At 35.7% G+C, this 12,194-nt stretch overlaps 1 long non-coding RNA gene across 5 annotated transcripts in view; it reads left to right on the forward strand.

The window, feature by feature from the left end:
• The window catches only part of LOC141257638 (uncharacterized), a 169,435-nt gene continuing 157,241 nt past the window's right edge, over nt 1–12,194 (forward strand). For 2 of the 5 annotated variants that reach the window (XR_012318089.1, XR_012318093.1), the window contains exon 1: nt 68–536. This is a non-coding gene — a long non-coding RNA (uncharacterized lncRNA). Of the gene's footprint in view, nt 537–12,194 lie in introns of all 5 variants that reach the window. The other 3 variants (XR_012318092.1, XR_012318090.1, XR_012318091.1) reach the window with 3 other exon arrangements.

Genomic DNA, 12,194 nt, shown 5'->3' on the forward strand with positions numbered 1-12,194 from the left:
TGTAGTTCTGTCCCCCCACACACAGAAAAGGATGTCACAGCCATGTCAGTCTTGTAGCGCATAGCCACCCTGTGGCTCCTCTGCAGTCTGCCACCCAGGGGTCTGGACTTGGGGTTTTGTACTCAGGGAGGGTGGGGGTGACACAAGGCACTACTACATTTATTTTCCAAGTGCTTACTGGTTTAAGCATCCGTGATCTGTGAATAAACAGAGACAGTAAACACAAATTTGTAGATCCAAATTCCAGGAGGGTAAACTTTCCTCCATGCGTCATTCTTCACACACTTCTGCATTTTGCACTTGTTTTTTTTTTTCATCATTAGCTCAAAGTGTATTTTATAAAGCTGATCAATATCTTGGTAAAATATTCATTTTTGTCTGTAAACTAGAAGGCAGCAGAAATCTTTGCTTTGTGCTAAAGTCAACAAAAGCAGCCGCTGCTCTCCAATAAATGAAGGAGGGAGAAGCCACAAGTCCAAGCAGCTGAAGTTCTTCTCTTGTGGAGCTGTCACCAGCATCTACTAGGCAGCGAGCAGGTAGGGGACCCTCTTCCCAGTCCAAGCACTTGCTTCTTGGAAGCCCCAATGCCAAGCAGAGCTTCACACACTTTTCATGTCCAAGGTCATTTTTGGGGGGTATATAAAATCTTTTGGATAAATGTTTAGAATATAATTTGACAGATTCCACCTGTCTTTGTCTAGTTCATCTGAACTATTCTATATATATATATTTTAGGTTTTTAAAATTACCAGATTTTACTATTACCTTTAAAATTTGCATTAGCAATATTTGATTCCAAAGTTTAATATATTATTATCATTTCTTATTAATATTATTATTTGTTGTTGCAGTGTTAGTATTATTTATTAGAAAAATATTATTTCTTACATCATATTTTGCTGTAACTGGTGTCATTATTTTAGTATATGAAAAGCCTATTTATTACATTTCAAATCCTGTATAAAAAATAGAAAAAAAGAAAGGGAAACTAATTATATAATTTTATTATACTGTTTAATGCTATTCTTTTTTTTTGTAAAATACTGATATATACAATTTTAGCAATATTTTTATTTTACAATACTGATGCATAGTAATAATAATAATAATAATAATGCAATATTTCATTTTTTTGTGCAAATCACTTAATTTTACGATTTTTTTTTAAAGTCAGATCCAGGTAGTAATATTCTTGCTCATAATAAAAATATTAATATTAATTTGTAACTTCCACTACTACAACTGTTATTGATTTTACTAATATTATTACTATTCATATCCAGTAAAAAAACAATCTTTCAATAAAATGACAATGATAAATAAATCATAGAATGACAAATTATATTATGTAACATTTATACTCTAGGATAGCTTTGCTGCATGCTGAACTAAATAGGTGGTAATTTCTTTTTAATTATTTTATTGCACTTCAAATACATAATATATTACTGGTTCCTCTAAAACAGTACCTGGTAAATGGAAAACAGCTGCAATGCAAACTGATTATGATAGAAATGAATAAATAAAGAATTAAGAATTAAATTAAAAAGTTTATTGTATCTAGTAAAGGCTAACTTACATGATGATTAGATAACTTTAGATTGCAAAACTTCAATGTCTTTTCTAAAAATTATAATAAAAATATCTAGTCCACTATCTATCTATCTATCTATCTATCTATCTATCTATCTATCTATCTATCTATCTATCTATCTATCTATCTATCTATTATCACAATAGATTACTTTTATTATTTTTACAATTTTATTGTACTGTATTAATTCCATTATCCCTTCCCCCAGTTCTTATATAATACCTGTCTGTTTCCCCTTTTCCCCTGACTGGTATGACAAGTTATATTTCCAGTACAAGATAGAATTTGTACAGGACACACAGAAAGGCTAATCGTTTATAAATAATTAATATCTTCCCATTTCACTAGTAATGCAGGTCTTTGGATTTGTCAATTACTTGTCCTTAAATGAGTGTATACCCACGTACTTCATTTCCAATCCTTTGATAGAGGAGTAACCTCAGCAGAGGCCACTCAATGCTGCCTGAGATGGGAATGGCCTTTTGATAGCTCAGGTTCAGAATAGGCACTTTCTTAATGCTATGGTACTTTAGAAGGCAAGGCTGGCCTGTAGAGGTATGGCTCAAAATTAGCTATTTCATTTTCAACCCATGATCTATATCATTTGGTGGGTTTTAGATGAAATATCCTTAGTAGATTTCACAAAATATTCTTTACAAGTTTAAATGATCATTGTAATAATATAATGGGGACACAATGAGAATTCAGTATACATTTTTTATAAAACATTAGTACTTATTGCTAACATTTTTCAATTTTTTCAAGATTTTATTGAATGGCACTTACATTGAAATTATACACCGGATGTCTAAATATTCAAATACGTGTATATCATTTTTTTTGGTGGGAATATTTCATTTCATGATAATATACACATGCTGAAAACTGTACTTGCTTAGACAACCCTCAATAAAAAATGGGGAAAAATAATAATAAAACAAGAAATCAATCGTAGCTGGTGTTGGTGAATAAAGGATCCTTACTTTTTCACTATTTTGGATGTGCTGCCTCTTTTTTGGGATTTTTATATCTTCTATGCCAGTTTCCATTTAGGCAGTGCTGCCTTTTTCCTGTATATATATATATATCTATCTAGATATAGATATATATATATAGATATATATCTACATATAGATATATATCTAGATATAGTTATATCTTTCGACAAATTGGAGGCAGCACACCATGTGGAAGATGAAAATATAGCGCTATTTAATAGTCCATAATGGCGACATTTGGGTTCTAAAATGAAAACCTTGAGAGACTCTTGTTTTAGAACCGAAACATCGCCATTATGGGCTATTAAATAGCACTATTTTTTCACCTTCCATATGGTGTGCTGCCTCCAATTTTTTTTAACTATATTGAAGTTTTGGTCTATGCCTGGGAGGTTTGGCATCCTATTTTTATATGCTGGTGCTGCTACTATTTTTTCTTTATTTTATATTTTTTTCATTTTTTCACATTATATATATATACATATATATATATATATATATATATATATATATATATATATATAGCCAAAAAATGGTGCCATCACTCCAAAGTCAGATGATAAGAAAATGGATTTTAATCAGCTCATGCAATGTAAATCAACCTGGTTTGAGAAAGGCTCCGCCATTTTGAGCCAAAATGTCACAAGTGCTGATTGAAGTCTGTTTTCTCTCCATCTGACTTTGGAGTGCTGCCCACGTTTTTTCGATTTGTATATAAGAGGTTTTGGAGATAACCTTGGGTCTTTGCACCCATTTTTGCACATTTATGGTCTGTGTTTTCCAGTATACTTGCCACATTTGGAGGTCGTTTGATATTGGATACAAGGGCCCCATTTACATATCTAATTGTTGGCAATCAACTATACAAAGCAATCACAATCGTATCTTATATTTATGTAAAGCTCTTGTTCTAATTTAGAAACAATGCCCCAAAAATGGTCGCATCTATGACCTGTGAAGTAATTTGACGTTACCCTCCATGCACAGAGCCGAGGCCTTGTGCTCCTTCTCTTGTCCATGTCTAGAAAAAAATGTCTGATTAATGTGGAGGATTTGATAAATCTCACATTGTGTGTTCTTGAATCCGTCACCCCAACCGTTTTCATACAGTATTGGAATCGTGTAATCCCCCAGATCATTTTCAAAGCCCCCTTTATGTCTTTAGAGCAGGCTTTAATTGATTATGCTAAAAAATGTGATTTTTTTTTTTTTGCCAGCCAAACTAATACCTTCAAACGCTGAATTCATTTTGATTCATCTAATTCACAGAGGATTTGTGCTTACAGATCACTTGCGGCTCCTTTACATCTGAGAAAGTGTTTGGCCTTAGGCTCCCTATATCCAAAACTGGATTGCAATGTGGAAGGTTACTGTTATCAGTCAAAGGCGAGAAGGCACTTCTCTATTCCAGAGAAATCAGATGGATCTCTCACAAAAAAAAGGTTTCAAATGTCAGCTGAGCCAGAAATGCCTTTGGTTAAGTCTCAACTACATCACAGGCTGGAGCTATTCCGTTGTCATGGGAACAAGGACAACTATGGCCGTCTCTGCAGCTTGTTGATCTTTCTCACTTTTGTAACTTGATTTAATTACATCTCTTTCCAGTCACTAGTTTTGCATAAATCAGCAAATAAAACCAAGAAACACTTTTCTAATTTTTTTTTTTTTTTGCAAAATTGTGTAAGAAGATTGTTTGGATTAAAAAGATTGGATATTTTTTCCAACTTTTTTTTTCTAACTCTTAAACTTGTGGACAAACTTTTTTCTTTCTTTTCTTTTTTTATCCCTTGACGGTCTATAATTTATTCCATTTTCTCCTACTCCTTTTTTTTAATATGTCTCCTTTCCCCTGTCCCCCGCTCTTCCTCTAAGTTTTGGCCAGGGATGCCCTGATGATGAGATGACTTATCATGAGATGGTTTTGGGAAAAAAAAAAAACGTTGTGTCCCTTTTGATGAATAAAAAGGATAGAAGTGTGATTCATAAAGGTTCGCGCTGTGGAGACTTAATAGAGAAAAATGTTTTAGGTTGGGTCTCCATACATCCGTTGTGTCTGATCGTCCGTTGTCTATCGCCTGAGCAAAAATGTTGCGTACAACAATTTTTGATGCGGCTCTAGGATCAATCTAGCACAAGAACGAATGAGCAACTTGACTGTGGATGATCGCATGGAAACATAAGGAATTAGTTTCGGTAGAAATGCTGTGGAAAAAATACTGGATGGCCACATAATTGGAAACAAGATCTAAAAGGGTTTTTCCCAAAATAACAAGTCATCTCTTATTTCTTGGTTAGGGGATAACTTGCTGATCACTGGGCGTCTTTCCATTGGGTCCTCCCAATGATTCTGAGATCAGGGCTCTGGAAACCCAAGAATGGGACTCTGTAGCAGTGTCTTGAATGGAGTGATGCCCCATTCATTGTATATGGGACTGCAGGAAATAGCTGTACTTGGCATTATCCGTCAAGTCCCATTGACAATAAATGGAACGAAGGCAGAGCTTGTGCAACTCAGCGCTATTGAGGATGGTGCTCGAAAGCCATGCTTTTGGGGTTCTAGGGGATAACTTGTATTTATTGTTGAATAATCCTTTAAAGGGAACCTGTCAAGTAAAATAACCCTATTATCCTGCAGATATGGGATTAATCTGAAGGTTAATAGCAATCTGACATAGTGCGGTGCCAGTACGGAGATTCCCATTGCCGGAAAGAAATGAACTTTATTCCCCCCCTGGCTGCATTCGACCTCCAATAACAGCAGTGGCACCGGCATGGTTTCAGTCACAGCTCTGTGTATAGAGAGCGGCTGCTGTAACCGCACCCCCGACATTGACTGACAGCAGGCTCGGCATTAGGGTTACAGCCACCGCTCTCTGTAAACAGAGCAGTGACTGAAACTGTGCCAGTGCCATCCCTGGAAGCAGAATGTTGCGGGCGGGAATAAAGTTTATTTCGTTCTGGCAGTGGGGCTTTCAGTGCAGGCACCGCAAGGTGTCAGAACGCTATTAACCTGCAGATTAACGCCATATCTGCAGGTTAACACCGTTATTTTGCATGCCAGGTTCTGTTTAAGCAGTTGGACAGCAATATCAGTTCCATCTAATCTATTACTTTGGAAGTATCTCTAACTCATATTATTCCATGTTTCTGACTTGTTTATAAATGAATCGATTCCATAAATTTCTACACGATGAAAAATGTTCTGCTTGTCCTCTCCATAATCCTATTGAAAACACTACAGTCGTTGTCTCCTCAGCCTTAAATTATTTCCTACGGTCAACAATGAGTTGCATTTAACTGTACTGTAGGGTTTTGTATATGGTTCCTGTCAGTTTTGATATGATTTGCATACAAGCAAATACCCTGGTCTGAGGCCTAGTGCAGGAAAAATGTGAATGTGAAAGTTGGTTGGACTTTCTGTTTTTTTTGAAGAGTGCATCAGCATAGCGAATGGCTGCAGCAGAGTGAAGGGATGGCTGCTGTGTGCGCATGCGCCACAGGTTTCTTTTCAGGGAGCACTCTCTCTGATCAAGCAAGTGCCGTCAAACAAATTACAGGAAAGCGGTGAGGCATGCAAATTGAGGGGGTTGAACAGTGCTCTAAGAGCTCTGACATGTCAAGGGTGCACCTTTTTTGCTACACTACAGGTATGATTTTTATTGGGGATATGTCCCCTTGTTCCCTACACGACTATGTTTTTAGCTTAAATTATGTTTTTGGGTGGCAGACTCCTTAATGCCTTGAAGGGTACTCAAAAACATAACCCAATAACATGCAATAAACAAATAATGCCTTGAAGGATGCTCAAAAACATAACCCAATAATATGCAATAAAGAAATTGTGTATATATATATATATATATATATATATATATATATATATATATATATATATGTGTATATATATTATACTATATATATATATAATATATTATTATTAATTATATTATGTTATATTATATATATATATATATATATATATATATATAAAGCGTTGGGCCAAGTGACCAGAAATGTATATAGGGGTCCGAATGGGGATTTAAATACGAGGTCAAACCAGAAACGAATATCAAAACTAAAGAGGAAGAATAATGGTCATAAGACCATAAGTGTCAAATGTATATCAAAACTTTATTAGTTGAAATAGTAAAAATAGGAAAATGAGTATAACAGGGAAGAAAGGGGCTACAGACACAGCAGAGAGGACATCACACAACACATATGATAGCATGAATGTAAGTATGGGAATAGTGTGGTACAAGCAAAATACATATATAACTAATATAATGGTAAATGTAAAAAGGCACAAACCCATCAAACAGTCCTATCCTTCAGGAATGGCACCCCAATGGGCGTTTCGGCGATGAGTCTGCATCTGGGAGTTGCCCCTTTCTTCACTGTTCTGCTCATTTTCCTGTATTTACTGTTTAAATGAATAAAGTTTTTATATATATTTCACACTTATGGGCTTATGACCACTATTTTACCTCTTTAGTTTCCTCTTAAAACCATGCTAACATCCTAAAACTAAGTTATGCCACTCTCTCCTTCTTCTTAAACAGAAACTTTAACAGGAATGACGTTTCTCATTGCAATCATCCTTTAACCTCCCTAACAAATATTTCTTTTATAATCAGAATTTACCGAGTAATTTATCCAAGACGTTTCTAGAATTTTTGTAAATTCCTCTTCTGCTCTCCTCTTTAGTACTTTTTTTTAATCAGCTTTGCATTTATGTCTCTTCCGGGTTATAATATTGTCCATTTTATTAAGGCCTCATTCAGACATCAGTGATTCTTCACGTACACAAAAAAGGCAGGTGTCATTAGAATTTTTCATCAGTGTTTGATCAGTGTCAGTTTTTACCATCAGTAGTTCAGTGATTTTCACATATGAAAAAATAAAAAATGACAAAGCTTCTCCTATCTATTATAATGTTAATCATGGACCGCAAACGTACGGTACTCTGATGGCATCCATGTGCTCTCAGTGATTTTCACCTACCCATAGACTTGTATGGGTAATTTTGATCCATGACATGGATCAAAAATGGACTTGTCTCCTTGACTTCTTTGCAGACGCACAGTCTTCAAAAATATTGCCCCATAGATTATAATTGGTATGTATTCTATCCTTGAAAAACTTGGATAGAACAAGTACGTGAAAAAGAAATGTCTGAATAAGGGATAATATCTATTTTTTTAAAGGAATTTCCTTAGTAACTGGCTACGTAAAATCCATGCTGTGAAATGGTGTTGAGCTAAATGGTTACGAGGACTGGTGCAGTAAGTCTGGAATTAGGGATCTTTCTTATACACACACCTGTTTGTGTGCCTTTTAGCTCAGTGAGTTATGTAAGGAACGAGGGATAAGGCGAGGAGATTCCCCTGCTGAAATATAGGATTAGGAATATTCCTAAAGAATAGGAGATAAACCAGGGTAGTGTGAACTGTCCTGCCTTGCAATAGGGTAAAGCAGAATTACAGCTTGTAAAATAGGTCTCCATCAGTATCCTGGGAGACACATCTACTTGGGTGTTCCAGCTCCCTTGCACCAGCTATAATTAGTCTTCTGACCAACTCTTAAAGACCCATCAACACGTGCACTTTTCGATGTAACCCTTTCACTGCTAGGGAGACCAGAGGGGAGGAGGAGAGTTAACTAGATCTTCCTGATGTGAAAGAATGAGGGATTTTATGTAAATGATCACTTGCTGATTTCAGCAATTCTAGCACAAGTGAAAAAATAAAACAGTAAGGGATACGCATCAAACTTATTAAAAAATTAATTTCAATATTTTTGTAATGATACTTTTTGGATTTATTGTCTTTTTTTGTAAGCACCTTTGTATAGTGTCTTATATCTAGACATTCTTTTTTTTGTGTTCTCCCTTTGTTTCCATTTATAACCATGTGGTGGTACGGGGCACTGATGTGTACTGTGCCTGAACACACATGATAAAAATCCTTCCATAGTTGATGCCTTATCTGTCCCTGAATGGCAGAACAAGGTCAAAACAAATGCAAAATATTACATTCTGATTTATTATGGAGAAAATTTCTTTCTGTTTGAATCCAATCTGAGGATGCACATTGGTCATAAAGATGCGCAGGGTATGATCTTGTGGCCAGGTCTGGATTTACTGTTGATTTTTCCATAGATCAGCTATTGTGCCCATTTACCCTATTACAAAAAGTAAACAAATCAATACCACTGACAGGCTTCCATGTCCCTGCAGAGCCCCAAGCATGCACTTGTTTTTACTATATATGGTATATACAAGAGCATTGCAAAATTCATCTACAAATTACCATGCAATTTAGACAATTATACTAGACTAATCTGAAAATGTGCCAAATTTATCACAGTGGTTCATATTGCTAGACATGTCACTAAGTTTTCCCTTCCCTATACCACCTTTTTGTATAGATTGGTGTGTTTATGTCACACCGTTTTATCTTAGCCATGCTCTGTTTTCTCCCTTTTTTACATAGTCTAGTGAAGCACGAAAAGCATTTAAAATGCCTCTTACATTGCCACAAGGCATGAAATCAGATCAGTCTTTTCTCTCACCAATTGTGTAGGATCTGCACACAAAGGGGATGAGCTATAGGAGGTGCAGAAGTATACCTAACCAGGCTTGGACTGGCCCACAAGTGAACAGGAGAATCCTCCGGTGGGCCCCCACGCTCTTACATGAGCAGTACTTGGTACAATATAGTTGAAACACTATGTCCACACAAAGGTAGCATTTTATTCATTTACCAATCTGCCCAGTTCATTGTTATATAAATTTGTGACTGACGAGAATGTCACATTTGCATGTAGCTGAAAAGTGGGGCCCTGGAGTTGGTACTGGTGGGCACCCCAGTCCGACACTGCACCTTACCCTAATGCTATGGAGAGTCCAAAAACCCATCTGATGCATAAAAAGAGTGCAGGGTTTACAGTCACACTATGTCCTTGAAGTTTATGGAAACCCAAAAGGTTCATTTGGCCTATATGGGATGACCTTAGACAGTTGGGGGCCCTGTGGGAGATTTTTCATTGAGGTCTATAGCCTTCAAATTATGCCTAGACTAGAAATGCTCAAAATTTGGTAATACTGGAGAAAGATCACAAAACTCACCACCCACATATCGTACACAGATTCCTCAAAAATACTCAAGAATAAAATAGTAACATGCTTGTTTATATGGCGATATTCTCATCTAAATGCATTACTTATCATGGAGGCACTATATGGTGGAATACAGAACTTAAAGTGGTTTTCCCACGAACAAAGAACATTTTAATGAATAGATCTTAGAATAATAATTTCCACAATTTGATGTATAAATAAAAATGTTCCTGTCCCGTTATAATCTTATAAATGTGCCTCCTGTGTAATGGAATTGTCCAACCATGCAGGAAAAAGGTCTCGTCATACCACATCTCCTGGGCAGGGGAGGAAGGAAAAGAGAGTATATAGACATTACAGCGGGGGATCACATGCAGGGAAAATCAGCTGTGATCCCCTGCTGTAATGTCTGTATACTCTTTTGCTTCCTCCCCTGCCCAGGAGCTGTGGTATGATCAGACCATGTTCCTGTACGGTCAGACACAGCCATTACACAGTACACAGCAGGGGCACATTTATAAGATTATCTCAGCACAGGAACATTTTTTTAACACATCCAATTATGGAAGTTATAATTATTCCAAGATCTTTTGATTAAAATGTACTTTGCTCATGGAAGACCCCTTTAAGTACTCCCATACGGTTACCGTAAGGATGAGTTCACACAAGCATATAGAAAATAATTTGGAAAAGTGGGACGATTTATTTCTCACTTGTAATCTGCATTCATTTTTTACAACAGCAGCTATTGATCATTTACAGGACTATTTGCAGTTCCCCATCTTACAGAATTACAATGTATCCGTAAAAATCGGATACTATACTGTGGCTCTGTATGGTGTCTGATTTATTTTTACACACCCATAAACTTGAATGGTCGAGTCTAATCCAATTTACGGAAGAAACCAGTCCATGCCGTCATTTTTTTTGACACCCAGATTTGGTCAGTAAAAAAAAAAAAATCGCTCACTTGCACTGCCCATTGAATAACACAGACATCACTCGGACTGAAAATACTGCTGTGTGAATGAGCCCTAACACTAAGATGCTACTAATATTGTGATGGCCATTTAGAGTCAAAATTTATGTTTTGCTGTACTCTTCCTTGGCTTTCATCATCCCTCAGTCCTTCTCTAACTATGGCCCACATATGAATTTCAATTTATTAAAGAAAAAAAATGTGTTTTTAGGCTTTTTTCCTTAAAAATATTACCATCACTAAAAAATAGCAAATTATTGCCTAAACTGTTTTGCTTTATGTCTGTGATGGCTATTTGTATCTGCATTGTTAGGACAGACATTAGTGGCAAAATTGTGGTGCAAAACCAAAAAGAAATGTCAAACCAATAAAAATGTGGCCTCACCCTAATTCTATTTTTTTTTTATACAAACTCTTTCTAGGCTAGAGCAGAAAATCCTACTGAGTTATTATTCATCAAGGAATCTAATTGCATTTAGTTTTTTTTTTTTCTAAGGATTTCAATTAATTCTCAAAGGGCATATACCACAATTAAAAGCTTACTTGAGATAATGCGGGAAACTTAATTAACCTTGGCCAGTTTTTGTGACTAATTTTACATGAGTGTTGATTAATTTAGATTTGCATTCACAATAGATCCTTCATTTAGGATCATAATTGCAATGACAAATTGCATGAGCGTATGTTAGAGCCGCAGTTCAAGGTAAGCAAATAAACAGGACTTTAATATTTTCCTTGGCCGCTGAATTGTAAAATTATTGCAAACTAATTCATGGAATCAAATTTAGCGGTGAAGTAATTCTTTAATTAATATTTTTGCCCAAGTAATGTTAAGGGTATTTATAAAAAAAAAAAAAAATCACACTAGAAATAGACTTATTTAGGCATAGTTTGGTATTTCTGTAATGGCTTGTTCAGACAAGTGTTTTTGATCTGTGGAACAGCACACGGACCAATGCAAACTAATGGCTAGTTCTTATTAACGTTTCTACACACGTAATAATCATGAAAAAAAACACAACATGAGTGTTTTTTTCAGATCAGACTTACCCAACTCAGTGGGAGCATAAGAAAATAGATGCAATATGAACACCATCCGTATGGCACCCATTAACAGATCCATTGCAATGATTACATAGGAAATTGTATTTGGCCTTTTTATTTTTTTTAAAGTGTGGATGTATAAAATGGATGTCAAAAACAGACTTGCGTAACACCATACAGATGAAAGATTGTCAAATTTCTGGATGAAAAACAATTTTTCATAAGAACATCCTAACCTTGATTCATGAAGAGTTAAAGAGTAACCTTCGCTTTAATTATTATTTTATAAATCAATAGTTCACATTAATATAAGCAATCTTATAATATATCTTGTCAGAGAAATCTGCTTCTTTCTCTTCCTGGACTGATCTTTCTTTGTGAAAATTCTCAAATCTGAGGTAAAATCTGTCTTCAGTGAATACAGAATGTTACATTACTGAGATAGGAGATGGCAGCTGC

This window comes from Phyllobates terribilis, unplaced genomic scaffold, assembly GCF_046119375.1.
Source record: "Phyllobates terribilis strain yellow unplaced genomic scaffold, ASM4611937v1 Scaffold_3__8_contigs__length_932513732, whole genome shotgun sequence".
Lineage (NCBI taxonomy): Eukaryota > Metazoa > Chordata > Amphibia > Anura > Dendrobatidae > Phyllobates > Phyllobates terribilis.